Here is a 14732-nt window from a genome sequence, read left to right on the forward strand (position 1 = left end):
ACAAAGGCCTATTCTTGTGCACCTAAAAAGCTCTAGGAGGGCAATCTTATGCACCTAAGTGGCAGTGAGATTTTCATCCTCAAGAGCATGTTGCAGTCTGCCCAAAACGCGGATCGAAGAGAAAAATCAAACTTGCACCACTACAGGGTAGTTACTTCCAATGACCGCATGAAAAGGGTAAAACAATGTTAATTAAATTAAACGTAACGATACCAAAATTCTTCACAAGTTTACCAGATTCCTTTTTCTATAGCCACAGAAAAAACGGAGACATTACCGGAATGCATACATTTTATTAATTGAATGACATAAAGAGTAATAAATACATTCATAAATAAGGAGTTACAGAAAGCAAAGCAATGTGATATGACAATCAAAGTTCGATACATGCATTTAATATGGAGTAGTCCAACTTTTATAAAATAGGTATAATCAGACCTAGTTAATTCATTTCACACATCATGAAGTGGTGATTTTAGCAAAATCATCTTAATACAGAACAGAATTAACTACCAGTGTAAATCCTTTAATACAGATTATTGTTCAACACTTAAGTGGCAGAAGTAGAAGTTTTCCACAATTACTGCACTTTGAAAAGCTCAATAAGGTTTAAGGGATCCCCTAAGCTGCATACATGCTACCCTCTTGAAAGTCTCTGGAGATATCTTTATTCTTCTTTATATGGTCATCTTCATCCAAGATTTTGGAATTAGGAATGAAAGTTAGAACTGAGGTAGCCAGGTGGGTCCTGCATCCCTGTTGAGCTACAAATTCAAAGCTCAGGGCTTTCAAACACTTACCCGAAATTAACTTTTACACCAATCAAATTGCACCAAACAGACAACCTCAGCTTTGCCCTCTAAATACATCTACTAATGTAAGTATACAAAAACATCTAAAATTGCCAACAATTAACACTAAACCAATACCAGAAAAACAATCATAATCACAAAATACTGCACCCCTGCCCAAATACCAAAACTTAACAGAAAAATACCTACCTAAACATCCACATCATGATCCTCTGAATTCAATCAGCATAAAAGACTATTAAAACACCACTATTGCCACGTCCACCAATGGACACAACTACTAAAAACACTATAACTTCTGACAAAATAGGTGCAAAGTTAATATTGATTGTGTGGTACACTTTGGTTGGTGAGACCGTTTAAGTAGAGTAGGTGTTTGAAAGTTGTGAAGTGCAGGAAGTAACTGCCAGATGCCAGAACATTTAGTTTTGTTTGCTCCCTTTTAGAAATGTGTGAGAAATACACAAGTTAGGCGTATTGGGGGTGAGTGGAGAATAAAAATCTATGCCTTCCCTTCAGTCACATCCTTGAACTTCCAATAGGAAATGATGACTTATTAATAAAAGGAAGTGATCATTCTATAGAACTTGTGTGTTTAAGGTCTCTGCATTTCAGATTCACAGTTATGCCTTGGTTAGATACTTCCTTCTTCTCCACTTGTGCTTCAAAATGCCTGAAACAGAGAAAGGGAGCATAAGGAATCTGTAAGTGAGAACCGCTTTCAACAACTCCAGGACCCGCATGCAAACTCAGTGAAAAATACTGACAGAGTGTTCTTATCTGCATCTGCAAAGAGTCTGGAGATTTAGGTCCAAGACAGTTCTTTGTGGTCCTCACATACATCCACAAGCATTTCCCCCTCCTCCCAAGCTGCACTGGCTGAGAAAAATCCTGGAACCCTCCTCTTCTAAAGCCACAATCTCCACATTTCCCCTTGACAAATATTTCACCAGGCAGTCTCCATACCAAATCAAGAGGAAGTAAATAATGAAGGGCAGGAAATAATTAAGTGACAAGTATTCCTAAAGCAATGGGACAGGGTCTACTGCCTGGAATGACTTAGTCCAAATGGCCACAGGACACTCCCTTTTGCAACTTACCACCAATAGCATGTCAGGTCTCCAAGAGTCCAAGAAGGGAGTAGAAAGCAGAAGACTTGGCTGCAGAATTCCAGGCACGTTGCAAGCGCTGCTTAAAGGGCCGGAACTCTGGACACAGTCTCATGGGGGCACCATAAATAGTAGCTGATGAGACCTGTACCCTGTTTACAGGGTGCTCATTCGGGGCAGTGGCTGCATTTGGCCTAGTGCCAAGAGACTAGAGGGCAAAGACCCGATCCCTGATGACAGGGCGGTCCTTCGCAGCACGCTGTGAAGACAGCACGAGGCCAAGAGACCCAAAGGGCCTCGGAGACCAAACCCTAGTTACAGGGAGGTCAAGCTGCCCATATTACGGAAATGATTCTAATCCCCCAGATTTCAAAAGCAAGATGCAACCTGTACCCTCATTACAGGGTGGTCACTGGCATTAGCCAAAGAGGAGAGACCATAACCTGAATTACAGGAAGGTCCAGCTGTCAAAGTACCAAAGAGCTCGATATGTCCCATTTAAGAGTAACTTGTGACATAGACCCTAATTACAGAGCGGTCATGCTGACTAATGGGGCAGAGCACGGCGTAAAGCCAAATGAGCAAGTGGGCAGAGACCCGGGCCCTAGTTACAGGGCGGTCATATTGCTCAGTTTAAGAAAGAGCTCAATGCCCCCCCACATTTAGGGGGAGGTGACTTGCACCCTGATTGCAGGGCAGTCACACTCACTAAGCAGCTAATGGAGACCCAAAGGGCCTCGGAGACTCAAACCCTAGTTACAGGGAGGTCAAGCTGCCCATGTTACGGAAATGATTCTAATCCCCCAGATTTCAAAAGCGAGATGCAACCTGTCCCCTCATTACAGGGTGGTCACTGGCATTAGCCAAATAGGAGAGACCATAACCTGAATTACAGGAAGGTCCAGCTGTCAAAGTACCAAAGAGCTCGATATGTCCCATTTAAAAGTAACTTGTGACATAGACCCTAATTACAGGGTTGTCACGCTGACTAGTGGGGCAGAGCACGGCGTAATGCCAAATGAGCAAGTGGGCAGAGACCCGGGCCCTAGTTACAGGGCGGTCATATTGCTCAGTTTAACAAAGAGCTCAATGCCCCCCCCACATTTAGGGGGAGGTGACTTGCACCCTGATTGCAGGGCAGTCACACTCACTAACCAGCTAATGGAGACCCAAAGGGCCTCGGAGACTCAAACCCTAGTTACAGGGAGGTCAAGCTGCCCATGTTACGGAAATGATTCTAATCCCCCAGTTTTCAAAAGCAAGATGCAACCTGTCCCCTCATTACAGGGTGGTCACTGGCATTAGCCAAAGAGGAGAGACCATAACCTGAATTACAGGACGGTCCAGCTGTGAAAGTACCAAAGAGCTCGATATGTCCCATTCAGGAGAGCCTTGTGACATGGACCCTAATTACAGGGTTGTCACGCTGACTAGTGGGGCAGAGCACGGCGTAAAGCCAAATGAGCAAGTGGGCAGAGACCCGGGCCCTAGTTACAGGCCGGTCACAATGCTCAATTAGAGAAAGAGCTCAATGCCCCTCCACATTTAGGGGGAGGTGACTGGCACCCTGATTACAGGGCAGTCACTCACACTAGCCAGATGACGGAGCAGAATGTCCAAAGGGGACAGACCCGGACCTAGCTTACAGGGCGGTCACGCTGCTCAAGTTATTAAAAGGCTCGAGATTCCCATACAGTCTAATTACATGACCTGAGGCTGATTTGAGGGAGGGTACTGTGCCCAGAGTTCCTTTCCTTTTCCTCCATCTTCTTTTCTCCTCTGTCTGTGGCATTCCTGACACTTCCTTCTTCTGCACTTGTGCTTCATGATGCCTGAAACAGAGAGAGGGAGCACAAGGCGTGTGTAAGTGAGATCCCCTTTCGACAACGCCACGGAAACTCAATGTCAACTACCGATACAGTGTTCTTTTCTGCATCTGCAAAGAGATTTAGGTCCAAGACAGTTCTTTGTGGTCCTCACAGACTTCTGCAAGCATTTCCCCCTCCTCCCAAGCTGCACTGGCTGAGAAAAGTGCTGGACCCCTCCTCCTTTAAGCCACAATCTCCACATTTCCCCTTGACAATTATTTCACCAGGCAGTCTCCATACCAAATCAAGAGGAAGTAAATAATGAAGGGCAGGAAAGAATTAAGTGACAAGTATTCCTAAAGCAACGGGACAGGGTCTACTGCCTGGAATGACTTAGTCCAAATGGCCACAGGACACTCCCTTTCACAACTTACCACCAATAGCATGTCAGGTCTCCAAGAGTCCAAGAAGGGAGTAGAAAGCAGGAGACTTGGCTGCAGAATTCCAGGCACGTTGCAAGCGCTGCTTAAAGGGCCGGAACTCTGGACACAGTCTCATGGGGGCACCATAAATAGTAGCTGATGAGACCTGTACCCTGTTTACAGGGTGCTCATTCGGGGCAGTGGCTGCATTTGGCCTAGTGCCAAGAGACTAGAGGGCAAAGACCCGATCCCTGATGACAGGGCGGTCCTTCGCAGCACGCTGTGAAGACAGCACGAGGCCAAGAGACCCAAAGGGCCTCGGAGACCAAACCCTAGTTACAGGGAGGTCAACCTGCCCATGTTACGGAAATGATTCTAATCCGCCAGATTTCAAAAGCGAGATGCAACCTGTCCCCTCAGTACAGGGTGGTCGCTGGCATTAGCCAAATAGGAGAGACCATAACCTGAATTACAGGAAGGTCCAGCTGTCAAAGTACCATAGAGCTCGATATGTCCCATTTAAGAGTAACTTGTGACATAGACCCTAATTACAGAGCGGTCACGCTGACTAGTGGGGCAGAGCACGGCGTAAAGCCAAATGAGCAAGTGGGCAGAGACCCGGGCCCTAGTTACAGGGCGGTCACATTGCTCAGTTTAACAAAGAGCTCAATGCCCCCCCACATTTAGGGGGAGGTGACTTGCAACCTGATTGCAGGGCAGTCACACTCACTAACCAGCTAATGGAGACCCAAAGGGCCTCGGAGACTCAAACCCTAGTTACAGGGAGGTCAAGCTGCCCATGTTACGGAAATGATTCTAATCCCCCAGATTTCAAAAGCAAGATGCAACCTGTCCCCTCATTACAGGGTGGTCACTGGCATTAGCCAAAGAGGAGAGACCATAACCTGAATTACAGGACGGTCCAGCTGTGAAAGTACCAAAGAGCTCGATATGTCCCATTCAGGAGAGCCTTGTGACATGGACCCTAATTACAGGGTTGTCACGCTGACTAGTGGGGCAGAGCACGGCGTAATGCCAAATGAGCAAGTGGGCAGAGACCCGGGCCCTAGTTACAGGCCGGTCACAATGCTCAATTAATGAAAGAGCTCAATGCCCCTCCACATTTAGGGGGAGGTGACTGGCACCCTGATTACAGGGCAGTCACTCACACTAGCCAGATGACGGAGCAGAATGTCCAAAGGGGACAGACCGGGACCCAGCTTACAGGGCGGTCACGCTGCTCAAGGTATTAAAAGGCTCGAGATTCCCATACAGTCTAATTACATGACCTGAGGCTGATTTGAGGGAGGGTACTGTGCCCAGAGTTCCTTTCCTTTTCCTCCATCTTCTTTTCTCCTCTGTCTGTGGCATTCCTGACACTTCCTTCTTCTCCACTTGTGCTTCATGATGCCTGAAACAGAGAGAGGGAGCACAAGGCGTGTGTGAGATCCCCTTTCGACAACGCCATGGAAACTCAATGTCAACTACCGATACAGTGTTCTTTTCTGCATCTGCAAAGAGATTTAGGTCCAAGACAGTTCTTTGTGGTCCTCACAGACTTCCGCAAGCATTTCCCCCTCCTCCCAAGCTGCACTGGCTGAGAAAAGTGCTGGACCCCTCCTCCTCTAAAGCCACAATCTCCACATTTCCCCTTGACAATTATTTCACCAGGCAGTCTCCATACCAAATCAAGAGGAAGTAAATAATGAAGGGCAGGAAAGAATTAAGTGACAAGTATTCCTAAAGCAACGGGACAGGGTCTACTGCCTGGAATGACTTAGTCCAAATGGCCACAGGACACTCCCTTTTGCAACTTACCACCAATAGCATGTCAGGTCTCCAAGAGTCCAAGAAGGGAGAAAGCAGGAGACTTGGCTGCAGAATTCCAGGCACGTTGCAAGCGCTGTAAAGGGCCGAACTCTGGACACAGTCTCATGGGGGCACCATAAATAGTAGCTGATGAGACCTGTACCCTGTTTACAGGGTGCTCATTCGGGGCAGTGGCTGCATTTGGCCTAGTGCCAAGAGACTAGAGGGCAAAGACCCGATCCCTGATGACAGGGCGGTCCTTCGCAGCACGCTGTAAAGACAGCACGAGGCCAAGAGACCCAAAGGGCCTCGGACACCAAACCCTAGTTACAGGGAGGTCAACCTGCCCATGTTACGGAAATGATTCTAATCCGCCAGATTACAAAAGCGAGATGCAACCTGTCCCCTCAGTACAGGGTGGTCGCTGGCATTAGCCAAATAGGAGAGACCATAACCTGAATTACAGGAAGGTCCAGCTGTCAAAGTACCAAAGAGCTCGATATGTCCCATTTAAAAGTAACTTGTGACATGGAACCTAATTACAGGGTTGTCACGCTGACTAGTGGGGCAGAGCATGGCGTAAAGCCAAATGAGCAAGTGGGCAGAGACCCGGGCCCTAGTTACAGGGCGGTCACATTGCTCAGTTTAACAAAGAGCTCAATGCCCCCCCACATTTAGGGGGAGGTGACTTGCAACCTGATTGCAGGGCAGTCACACTCACTAACCAGCTAATGGAGACCCAAAGGGCCTCGGAGACTCAAACCCTAGTTACAGGGAGGTCAAGCTGCCCATGTTACGGAAATGATTCTAATCCCCCAGATTTCAAAAGCAAGATGCAACCTGTCCCCTCATTACAGGGTGGTCACTGGCATTAGCCAAAGAGGAGAGACCATAACCTGAATTACAGGACGGTCCAGCTGTGAAAGTACCAAAGAGCTCGATATGTCCCATTCAGGAGAGCCTTGTGACATGGACCCTAATTACAGGGTTGTCACGCTGACTAGTGGGGCAGAGCACGGCGCAATGCCAAATGAGCAAGTGGGCAGAGACCCGGGCCCTAATTACAGGCCGGTCACAATGCTCAATTAATGAAAGAGCTCAATGCCCCTCCACATTTAGGGGGAGGTGACTGGCACCCTGATTACAGGGCAGTCACTCACACTAGCCAGATGACGGAGCAGAATGTCCAAAGGGGACAGACCGGGACCCAGCTTACAGGGCGGTCACGCTGCTCAAGGTATTAAAAGGCTCGAGATTCCCATACAGTCTAATTACATGACCTGAGGCTGATTTGAGGGAGGGTACTGTGCCCAGAGTTCCTTTCCTTTTCCTCCATCTTCTTTTCTCCTCTGTCTGTGGCATTCCTGACACTTCCTTCTTCTCCACTTGTGCTTCATGATGCCTGAAACAGAGAGAGGGAGCACAAGGCGTGTGTAAGTGAGATCCCCTTTCGACAACGCCACGGAAACTCAATGTCAACTACCGATACAGTGTTCTTTTCTGCATCTGCAAAGAGATTTAGGTCCAAGACAGTTCTTTGTGGTCCTCACAGACTTCCGCAAGCATTTCCCCCTCCTCCCAAGCTGCACTGGCTGAGAAAAATGCTGGACCCCTCCTCCTCTAAAGCCACAATCTCCACATTTCCCCTTGACAATTATTTCACCAGGCAGTCTCCATACCAAATCAAGAGGAAGTAAATAATGAAGGGCAGGAAAGAATTAAGTGACAAGTATTCCTAAAGCAACGGGACAGGGTCTACTGCCTGGAATGACTTAGTCCAAATGGCCACAGGACACTCCCTTTTGCAACTTACCACCAATAGCATGTCAGGTCTCCAAGAGTCCAAGAAGGGAGTAGAAAGCAGGAGACTTGGCTGCAGAATTCCAGGCACGTTGCAAGCGCTGCTTAAAGGGCCGGAACTCTGGACACAGTCTCATGGGGGCACCATAAAGAGTAGCTGATGAGACCTGTACCCTGTTTACAGGGTGCTCATTCGGGGCAGTGGCTGCATTTGGCCTAGTGCCAAGAGACTAGAGGGCAAAGACCCGATCCCTGATGACAGGGCGGTCCTTCGCAGCACGCTGTGAAGACAGCACGAGGCCAAGAGACCCAAAGGGCCTCGGAGACCAAACCCTAGTTACAGGGAGGTCAACCTGCCCATGTTACGGAAATGATTCTAATCCGCCAGATTACAAAAGCGAGATGCAACCTGTCCCCTCAGTACAGGGTGGTCGCTGGCATTAGCCAAATAGGAGAGACCATAACCTGAATTACAGGAAGGTCCAGCTGTCAAAGTACCAAAGAGCTCGATATGTCCCATTTAAAAGTAACTTGTGACATGGACCCTAATTACAGGGTTGTCACGCTGACTAGTGGGGCAGAGCATGGCGTAAAGCCAAATGAGCAAGTGGGCAGAGACCCGGGCCCTAGTTACAGGGCGGTCATATTGCTCAGTTTAACAAAGAGCTCAATGCCCCCCCACATTTAGGGGGAGGTGACTTGCACCCTGATTGCAGGGCAGTCACACTCACTAACCAGCTAATGGAGACCCAAAGGGCCTCGGAGACTCAAACCCTAGTTACAGGGAGGTCAAGCTGCCCATGTTACGGAAATGATTCTAATCCCCCAGATTTCAAAAGCAAGATGCAACCTGTCCCGTCATTACAGGGTGGTCACTGGCATTAGCCAAAGAGGAGAGACCATAACCTGAATTACAGGACGGTCCAGCTGTGAAAGTACCAAAGAGCTCGATATGTCCCATTCAGGAGAGCCTTGTGACATGGACCCTAATTACAGGGTTGTCACGCTGACTAGTGGGGCAGAGCACGGCGTAAAGCCAAATGAGCAAGTGGGCAGAGACCCGGGCCCTAGTTACAGGCCGGTCACAATGCTCAATTAATGAAAGAGCTCAATGCCCCTCCACATTTAGGGGGAGGTGACTGGCACCCTGATTACAGGGCAGTCACTCACACTAGCCAGATGACGGAGCAGAATGTCCAAAGGGGACAGACCGGGACCCAGCTTACAGGGCGGTCACGCTGCTCAAGGTATTAAAAGGCTCGAGATTCCCATACAGTCTAATTACATGACCTGAGGCTGATTTGAGGGAGGGTACTGTGCCCAGAGTTCCTTTCCTTTTCCTCCATCTTCTTTTCTCCTCTGTCTGTGGCATTCCTGACACTTCCTTCTTCTCCACTTGTGCTTCATGATGCCTGAAACAGAGAGAGGGAGCACAAGGCGTGTGTAAGTGAGATCCCCTTTCGACAACGCCACGGAAACTCAATGCCAACTACCGATACAGTGTTCTTTTCTGCATCTGCAAAGAGATTTAGGTCCAAGACAGTTCTTTGTGGTCCTCACAGACTTCCGCAAGCATTTCCCCCTCCTCCCAAGCTGCACTGGCTGAGAAAAGTGCTGGACCCCTCCTCCTCTAAAGCCACAATCTCCACATTTCCCCTTGACAATTATTTCACCAGGCAGTCTCCATACCAAATCAAGAGGAAGTAAATAATGAAGGGCAGGAAAGAATTAAGTGACAAGTATTCCTAAAGCAACGGGACAGGGTCTACTGCCTGGAATGACTTAGTCCAAATGGCCACAGGACACTCCCTTTTGCAACTTACCACCAATAGCATGTCAGGTCTCCAAGAGTCCAAGAAGGGAGTAGAAAGCAGGAGACTTGGCTGCAGAATTCCAGGCACGTTGCAAGCGCTGCTTAAAGGGCCGGAACTCTGGACACAGTCTCATGGGGGCACCATAAATAGTAGCTGATGAGACCTGTACCCTGTTTACAGGGTGCTCATTCGGGGCAGTGGCTGCATTTGGCCTAGTGCCAAGAGACTAGAGGGCAAAGACCCGATCCCTGATGACAGGGCGGTCCTTCGCAGCACGCTGTGAAGACAGCACGAGGCCAAGAGACCCAAAGGGCCTCGGAGACCAAACCCTAGTTACAGGGAGGTCAACCTGCCCATGTTACGGAAATGATTCTAATCCGCCAGATTACAAAAGCGAGATGCAACCTGTCCCCTCAGTACAGGGTGGTCGCTGGCATTAGCCAAATAGGAGAGACCATAACCTGAATTACAGGAAGGTCCAGCTGTCAAAGTACCAAAGAGCTCGATATGTCCCATTTAAAAGTAACTTGTGACATAGACCCTAATTACAGGGTTGTCACGCTGACTAGTGGGGCAGAGCACGGCGTAAAGCCAAATGAGCAAGTGGGCAGAGACCCGGGCCCTAGTTACAGGGCGGTCATATTGCTCAGTTTAACAAAGAGCTCAATGCCCCCCCACATTTAGGGGGAGGTGACTTGCACCCTGATTGCAGGGCAGTCACACTCACTAAGCAGCTAATGGAGACCCAAAGGGCCTCGGAGACTCAAACCCTAGTTACAGGGAGGTCAACCTGCCCATGTTATGGAAATGATTCTAATCCGCCAGATTACAAAAGCGAGATGCAACCTGTCCCCTCAGTACAGGGTGGGCACTGGCATTAGCCAAAGAGGAGAGACCATAACCTGAATTACAGGAAGGTCCAGCTGTGAAAGTACCAAAGAGCTCGATATGTCCCATTCAGGAGAGCCTTGTGACATGGACCCTAATTACAGGGTTGTCACGCTGACTAGTGGGGCAGAGCACGGCGTAATGCCAAATGAGCAAGTGGGCAGAGACCCGGGCCCTAGTTACAGGCCGGTCACAATGCTCAATTAATGAAAGAGCTCAATGCCCTCCACATTTAGGGGAGGTGACTGGCACCCTGATTACAGGGCAGTCACCACACTAGCCAGATGACGGAGCAGAATGTCCAAAGGGGACAGACCGGGACCCAGCTTACAGGGCGGTCACGCTGCTCAAGGTATTAAAAGGCTCGAGATTCCCATACAGTCTAATTACATGACCTGAGGCTGATTTGAGGGAGGGTACTGTGCCCAGAGTTCCTTTCCTTTTCCTCCATCTTCTTTTCTCCTCTGTCTGTGGCATTCCTGACACTTCCTTCTTCTCCACTTGTGCTTCATGATGCCTGAAACAGAGAGAGGGAGCACAAGGCGTGTGTAAGTGAGATCCTTTCGACAACGCCACGGAAACTCAATGCCAACTACCGATACAGTGTTCTTTTCTGCATCTGCAAAGAGATTTAGGTCCAAGACAGTTCTTTGTGGTCCTCACAGACTTCCATAAGCATTTCCCCTCCTCCCAAGCTGCACTGGCTGAGAAAAGTGCTGGACCCCTCCTCCTCTAAAGCCACAATCTCCACATTTCCCCTTGACAATTATTTCACCAGGCAGTCTCCATACCAAATCAAGAGGAAGTAAATAATGAAGGGCAGGAAAGAATTAAGTGACAAGTATTCCTAAAGCAACGGGACAGGGTCTACTGCCTGGAATGACTTAGTCCAAATGGCCACAGGACACTCCCTTTTGCAACTTACCACCAATAGCATGTCAGGTCTCCAAGAGTCCAAGAAGGGAGTAGAAAGCAGGAGACTTGGCTGCAGAATTCCAGGCACGTTGCAAGCGCTGCTTAAAGGGCCGGAACTCTGGACACAGTCTCATGGGGCACCATAAATAGTAGCTGATGAGACCTGTACCCTGTTTACAGGGTGCTCATTCGGGCAGTGGCTGCATTTGGCCTAGTGCCAAGAGACTAGAGAGCAAAGACCCGATCCTGATGACAAGTCGGTCCTTCGCAGCACGCTGTGAAGACAGCACGAGGCCAAGAGACCCAAAGGGCCTCGGAGACCGAACCCTAGTTACAGGAGGTCAACCTGCCCATGTTACGGAAATGATTCTAATCCGCCAGATTACAAAAGCGAGATGCAACCTGTCCCCTCAGTACAGGGTGGTCGCTGGCATTAGCCAAATAGGAGAGACCATAACCTGAATTACAGGAAGGTCCAGCTGTCAAAGTACCAAAGAGCTCGATATGTCCCATTTAAAAGTAACTTGTGACATAGACCCTAATTACAGGGTTGTCACGCTGACTAGTGGGGCAGAGCACGGTAAAGCCAAATGAGCAAGTGGGCAGAGACCCGACCCTAGTTACAGGGCGGTCATATTGCTCAGTTTAACAAAGAGCTCAATGCCCCCCCACATTTAGGGGGAGGTGACTTGCACCCTGATTGCAGGGCAGTCACACTCACTAACCAGCTAATGGAGACCCAAAGGGCCTCGGAGACTCAAACCCTAGTTACAGGGAGGTCAAGCTGCCCATGTTACGGAAATGATTCTAATCCCCCAGATTTCAAAAGCGAGATGCAACCTGTCCCCTCATTACAGGGTGGTCACTGGCATTAGCCAAAGAGGAGAGACCATAACCTGAATTACAGGACGGTCCAGCTGTGAAAGTACCAAAGAGCTCGATATGTCCCATTCAGGAGAGCCTTGTGACATGGACCCTAATTACAGGGTTGTCATGCTGACTAGTGGGGCAGAGCACGGCGTAATGCCAAATGAGCAAGTGGGCAGAGACCCGGGCCCTAGTTACAGGCCGGTCACAATGCTCAATTAATGAAAGAGCTCAATGCCCCTTCACATTTAGGGGGAGGTGACTGGCACCCTGATTACAGGGCAGTCACTCACACTAGCCAGATGACGGAGCAGAATGTCCATAGGGGACAGACCGGGACCCAGCTTACAGGGCGGTCACGCTGCTCAAGGTATTAAAAGGCTCGAGATTCCCATACAGTCTAATTACATGACCTGAGGCTGATTTGAGGAGGGTACTGTGCCCAGAGTTCCTTTCCTTTTCCTCCATCTTCTTTTCTCCTCTGTCTGTGGCATTCCTGACACTTCCTTCTTCTCCACTTGTGCTTCATGATGCCTGAAACAGAGAGAGGAGCACAAGGCATGTGTAAGTGAGATCCTTTCGACAACGCCACGGAAACTCAATGTCAACTACCGATACAGTGTTCTTTTCTGCATCTGCAAAGAGATTTAGGTCCAAGACAGTTCTTTGTGGTCCTCACAGACTTCATAAGCATTTCCCCCTCCTCCCAAGCTGCACTGGCTGAGAAAAATGCTGGACCCCTCCTCCTCTAAAGCCACAATCTCCACATTTCCCCTTGACAATTATTTCACCAGGCAGTCTCCATACCAAATCAAGAGGAAGTAAATAATGAAGGGCAGGAAAGAATTAAGTGACAAGTATTCCTAAAGCAACGGGACAGGGTCTACTGCCTGGAATGACTTAGTCCAAATGGCCACAGGACACTCCCTTTTGCAACTTACCACCAATAGCATGTCAGGTCTCCAAGAGTCCAAGAAGGGAGTAGAAAGCAGGAGACTTGGCTGCAGAATTCCAGGCACGTTGCAAGCGCTGCTTCAAGGGCCGAACTCTGGACACAGTCTCATGGGGGCACCATAAATAGTAGCTGATGAGACCTGTACCCTGTTTACAGGGTGCTCATTCGGGGCAGTGGCTGCATTTGGCCTAGTGCCAAGAGACTAGAGGGCAAAGACCCGATCCCTGATGACAGGGCGGTCCTTCGCAGCACGCTGTGAAGACAGCACGAGGCCAAGAGACCCAAAGGGCCTCGGAGACCAAACCCTAGTTACAGGGAGGTCAACCTGCCCATGTTACGGAAATGATTCTAATCCGCCAGATTACAAAAGCGAGATGCAACCTGTCCCCTCATTACAGGGTGGTCACTGGCATTAGCCAAATAGGAGAGACCATAACCTGAATTACAGGAAGGTCCAGCTGTCAAAGTACCAAAGAGCTCGATATGTCCCATTTAAAAGTAACTTGTGACATAGACCCGAATTACAGGGTTGTCACGCTGACTAGTGGGGCAGAGCACGCGTAAAGCCAAATGAGCAAGTGGGCAGAGCACCGGACCCTAGTTACAGGGCGGTCATATTGCTCAGTTTAACAAAGAGCTCAATGCCCCCCCACATTTAGGGGGAGGTGACTTGCACCCTGATTGCAGGGCAGTCACACTCACTAAGCAGCTAATGGAGACCCAAAGGGCCTCGGAGACTCAAACCCTAGTTACAGGGAGGTCAAGCTGCCCATGTTACGGAAATGATTCTAATCCCCCAGATTTCAAAAGCGAGATGCAACCTGTCCCCTCATTACAGGGTGGTCACTGGCATTAGCCAAAGAGGAGAGACCATAACCTGAATTACAGGAAGGTCCAGCTGTGAAAGTACCAAAGAGCTCGATATGTCCCATTCAGGAGAGCCTTGTGACATGGACCCTAATTACAGGGTTGTCACGCTGACTAGTGGGGCAGAGCACGGCGTAATGCCAAATGAGCAAGTGGGCAGAGACCCGGGCCCTAGTTACAGGCCGGTCACAATGCTCAATTAATGAAAGAGCTCAATGCCCCTCCACATTTAGGGGGAGGTGACTGGCACCCTGATTACAGGGCAGTCACTCACACTAGCCAGATGACGGAGCAGAATGTCCAAAGGGGACAGACCGGGACCCAGCTTACAGGGCGGTCACGCTGCTCAAGGTATTAAAAGGCTCGAGATTCCCATACAGTCTAATTACATGACCTGAGGCTGATTTGAGGGAGGGTACTGTGCCCAGAGTTCCTTTCCTTTTCCTCCATCTTCTTTTCTCCTCTGTCTGTGGCATTCCTGACACTTCCTTCTTCTCCACTTGTGCTTCATGATGCCTGAAACAGAGAGAGGGAGCACAAGGCGTGTGTAAGTGAGATCCCCTTTCGACAACGCCACGGAAACTCAATGCCAACTACCGATACAGTGTTCTTTTCTGCATCTGCAAAGAGATTTAGGTCCAAGACAGTTCTTTGTGGTCCTCACAG

At 49.1% G+C, this 14732-nt stretch overlaps 2 long non-coding RNA genes across 2 annotated transcripts; both read right to left on the reverse strand.

Moving 5' to 3' along the window:
- Positions 1 to 273: 273 nt before the first annotated feature.
- Positions 274 to 4562, reverse strand: LOC120405871. Its single transcript, XR_005598935.1, has 3 exons — positions 4164 to 4562; positions 1913 to 3753; positions 274 to 1485 (listed from the first exon to the last, which is right to left on the reverse strand). It is a non-coding gene; the product is annotated as an uncharacterized LOC120405871 (long non-coding RNA).
- Positions 4563 to 6543: 1981 nt separating this feature from the next.
- On the reverse strand, positions 6544 to 13742 carry LOC120405872. The gene is made up of 3 exons (XR_005598936.1): positions 13581 to 13742; positions 7774 to 8610; positions 6544 to 7362 (listed from the first exon to the last, which is right to left on the reverse strand). It is a non-coding gene; the product is annotated as an uncharacterized LOC120405872 (long non-coding RNA).
- Positions 13743 to 14732: the final 990 nt, after the last annotated feature.

Source organism: Mauremys reevesii, linkage group 5, assembly GCF_016161935.1.
Source record: "Mauremys reevesii isolate NIE-2019 linkage group 5, ASM1616193v1, whole genome shotgun sequence".
NCBI lineage: Eukaryota > Metazoa > Chordata > Testudines > Geoemydidae > Mauremys > Mauremys reevesii.